The sequence below is a fragment of the Austrofundulus limnaeus genome, unplaced genomic scaffold, assembly GCF_001266775.1.
Source record: "Austrofundulus limnaeus strain Quisiro unplaced genomic scaffold, Austrofundulus_limnaeus-1.0 Scaffold152, whole genome shotgun sequence".
Lineage (NCBI taxonomy): Eukaryota > Metazoa > Chordata > Actinopteri > Cyprinodontiformes > Rivulidae > Austrofundulus > Austrofundulus limnaeus.
Window position 1 is genome coordinate 84,098 of NW_013952554.1, and position 4,601 is coordinate 88,698.

The following is a 4,601-nucleotide window of genomic DNA, read 5'->3' on the forward strand; positions in this document are numbered from 1 at the left end:
TTATTATAGGATCTGAAAAATGAGAATGATGGTTGTCTTGCAGTTTTTAACTGTTCTGCACTGTCAAAGTCCCAGATTTGGTATTTATCTATCACTTGTGGTGTTTTTAGCAGTGTAACATTGTGTATTATAAAAAATGGCCACATTAGTCATTTTAAAACTGAGTGAGCTATTATATTTGAGTATTTTTTATTTGTTTTTTGCTACACCACACATCTCATATTTGCAATCTGTGTGCAACAAACCTAAATTAAACGCAGCCTTGATTTGCTGTGACCTCTGCTACCCACAGTTGAAATAATGTTTGAGGGAAACAATTCTTTCTACCCACCAATTCTGAAACCACAGAAGAAGAAAAAAGAGAAAACTTTAACATCTCTAAAACAAAAAAGCTAATATATACTAACTATTTTAGTTTGGTTGGTTTTATTCTTAACTAGCAACAAAAACCATAAAACCAAGATGGTGTAATTCACATTAGTTTCTTGACTTATTCTTAAAATGTTTTTATATAGAGCGTTTTGGGTAGGTTTTATATCTGCATGGTGTCTGCTTGTTTGTTGCAACTATTTGAATTTATAAAAAAAAAATTAATGAACATTTTGATTTTGTCACTTTAATAACATTATGGTTTTAGAGCTACAAGTTTGGACACTGCTAAGTGTACCAGTGTTTGAGTGACTCCCTTTGTTATTGTAGCCTACATACTATGGGTTACATTTGAGACTTCTGTYCACATATTAAAACCACTGTTCAACTGGATTTTCTCCCATATGCACTGTGCATATGGGAGAGGCTGTGAAGCAGTATGCCAGCTGTGTTGAGACTGGAGAGTTGCAGGTAGGATTCCTCAACATAAGTTGCAGTGTCTTTGAGCAAAACACCTAATCCCTAACTACTTTCCAGGCTTAAATAGCTGCCCCCACGCCACTTTTATGTATCTCATGGATCAAATGCAGAAAACAAATGTCGTCATTTTATGGGCACTTTGTCTGTAAAGTGACGTGTAACAGCATTTTATACTGCATATTGATGTTTGAATACTTCTTATTAGTCAGTGTTGAAATGGGGGTTATTTTGTTTACTCATTGCTTTMTGGTGGGTTCATAATATCCAGCGAAATAAGTCCAATTGATTGTTTTCACGACGATTTGTTGGAGAAAGTTGCCAAAACCCAGCTGCTGCTGCTGCTTCATCCTATTTTTATTGGCAGCTGGTAACTTATTGTGTGCATCTTTACTGCTGTGGTTGAAAAATGACTTGTTAACAGTTATACTACCAGAATAAAACACYTGAACAGCATGATTATGCAGTGGCACCTAATAAAAGCAATAATTTAGTGACGTGCAGTGCAACAAATAGCCTCTTGACTTTTCATTGAYCCAAAATTGATTTGATTTGATTTATKTATTTAACAGGAAAAGATTATTAAAAATCAAGCCTGACTCAGCATAATTGCTGTTTTACAGCAGGTTCCTGTTCTGCAGCACATAAAACACTCAGAATTACAGCATCACAATCACATCATTATACACCATAGACACAAAGACAAACAAGCATACCAAATTTCAAAAAGGCAGCATTTGCAAAATAGGACGTCTAAATATGAGCACAACAAAAAGTGTCCAGCAGATGGCAGACAAGATTCTTCTTAAAGGGCTGTAGTTTTGAAATGGACTTTATGTTTTGAGGAATGTCATTCCATGCTTTAGTATAAACATAGAAGAAAGACCTCTGGCCGTAACAGTTTTTAAAAGTTGGTAATATCAGTTGTCCTTTTGTAACAGATCTAGTTGAATGACCACTTCCAGAATTTGATTTGGGCAAAAATGCACAGAGAGTTCCATAATTGGCACCTTGGAAGATCTGAAAATATAAATTAATACCACTATACAAAACATAATTCTGAAAAGTCAAGGCATCAGACAATTAAAGAACTGTACAGTGATGAGTCCAACCAGGAAATAAAATATCAGAGTGCAGGGAAAAAAATAAGTTGGACTTAATTTGCATGCTCACACATACTTTTATATAAATTTAGATATTTCTTAGCTATAGTAGTGTATGAGGGGATTTATTTAAATAAGAGCTTTTAGAAGTTGAATAAATTTAAAACAAGGAGTTAAAGCATCAGCAGCTGTTTATGAAAAAAAATTATGTGTAGGTTAGTTATCTTGTTATTTGCACTTTTGCTCAGCGACATGTCAGACTCTTGTACGCTGATGAATCTAAACTCACAGATTTCAATTTGACAAAAATAGATAAACAATCTGCAGAGCATATTTAGATGGTGCGAGATATCAAATGTCATTTGGTTTGTTTTGGCAGACACCTTTTTGTTTGCTGCACAGCAGAGCTGTTTTGTCTTCGCAGATACAAGTAATGAACTAGCATGTGATCTCAGCACAATCAGAGTGTCAGAGAAACGGCAGCTCGCAGCAGACATTGGTTCCAGTAAAAGTTCATCATTTAAATAGCTTCGGTTGCCGGAGAAGCAGGATAAATCAGATCCCAGCCTTGATATGTTATGCATGCAGCCAGTAACTGGCAATGAATCAAAACACAGGTAGAAGGGCACTAAATATGCCTTGCATTTATTCACTACACTCGTCCTTGAAATGCTCAGCAGATACAAAAATTGCTGCCAACATTCCTCATGAGTCTTTAACACTTTTAGAACCAAAGCAAGATGACAATAAAAATGGTGACATTTCACACTTTTAACAATAAACAGCTTCTGGTTGATTAATTTGTAAAAACAGTACTATTAAAAACACTGTCCACCAATTAAAATAAAAAAATGCCCCACAGTGATAACTGTAATCTATATAGTTTATTAATCTGCTTGCTTCTTTTCTAAAATTGTTAGGATTTTCCTGTGCTGTTTGCTGTTTAACAGGCTGTCCTTGTGTTTTTTAAGTGAAATAGTTCTGCCTCACTTTATATTATCCCCCAGAACATGAGATGACCACCATTTTTATGTTCCTGCAGCCAAAAGTGTCTGCTAATAACTGTCTTTCACACATTTTCCCCCTGCCTCTCCCATTCTAACCCTTTCCACAAGTTAACACTCATTAATCAAAGATGCTGGTTTCCTGCTGAGGGGCTGAGCTGCAGGTTCATCAATCTGGCTTCCAGTTTTCTGYAAGAAACCAGGCAAAGTCTCTTAACACAGACGCATAAATAAATCTTTGTTCTTTATATGCAAGCCCTGAAGGTTAATGCTGTATAATTCGATGTAGCCTCTTTGTCTGCTGTGATTGATGTTTTTGAACATGTAAGGCTTGACGGGAGTTGCTTTTTTGTAGGTCAGTGTTGACACTTCATGATTGGGTGAGCTGAGGGGGAGCAGCGCAGGGGATGTGCATTATTAGGAATGTGTCAGAGAGATTAGTCTTTTTCACTCATCTTCCTGTTCTATTTTATCTCCGCTTAGAGATACGTGTTGCAGGTTTTTTTTAAACTAATGATGCTTCTGAGATTGAAATCTACCTGCCATGTTAACAAAGCGTAATGCTTTCTTCTTTGGTGACAGCGTATTTCAACCTTTTGAGTCATACGTTTCTAGCTGAAAGTTAAAAAAAAYGGATAGGCTGGCTTCACATGTATAATGATTCTTAGTCATGGGGGGGCTAATGCATATTAATAGCTGCAGAGCTTTTTGCGCAGCAGCTGGTGTAAACCATTCTTCTCTCACATAAAGACTGCACCTCAGCAGCCTGCTTTTTATTGATCCACATACATTTAAAATCTGGTCATTTCCCATTTAAGCCATACCAAGGCTGCAGCTGCTCCATTTTCAAGCATCACATCTTTACTTGTTGTTGCATTGCRTATGTGGCTAGTTTAAAGAGTGGTATCAGCACAAAAATGTAGACTTAAAATGTGTTTGTAATGCAGGGTTCCTTTCAGGCATTGGCCACTAGAAAGAAGATGATCACATTTATGAGTAAACGAAGGATGCACCATTTCAGTCAGCTAGTTCCACAACTTTAATCAATGTAGATTTTTGTTTCTATTAAAGTTGATCATTAGAGGGCGTGTATCAAGGGCAGATGTGGCTCATTACCTTCCAGTGGAGACACCCTTTAATAATTGCAGTTTTATAATGAAGGATGCTTGTGATGTTTTTTTCACTTGGCCTGATATCACAATAATTTTGCACAACAGTTAAATATTTGAGGTATGATATTGAGTGTTTAGTGCTAATATTTACAAAACTGTAAGGGTCTGATTTATAAAAACAGAACCTAATTAATGTTTAGTGAAGTAGATCCATTCACYAAAGATATGCTAAAGCAAACAAGGCAACACTAAAAAGCAAATCTGTTAAATTGTCATTTCTTATTTACTTCTGTGACATATTAAGCTGCAACTGTTTGCTGAGGCCACTTTCTAGTGGTGGGCAGCACTAATCTAAATATTAGTTGCACTAACCCTAAAGCACTAACTCAAATATTTAGGTCCCCTAATTCTAAAGCACTAACTCAAAAATTTAGGTCCCCTAATTCTAAAGCACTAACTCAAATATTTAGGTCCCCTAATTCTAAAGCACTAACGCACTGAAAAATTTAGTAAAAGCTCATTCTAAAGCACTAAAA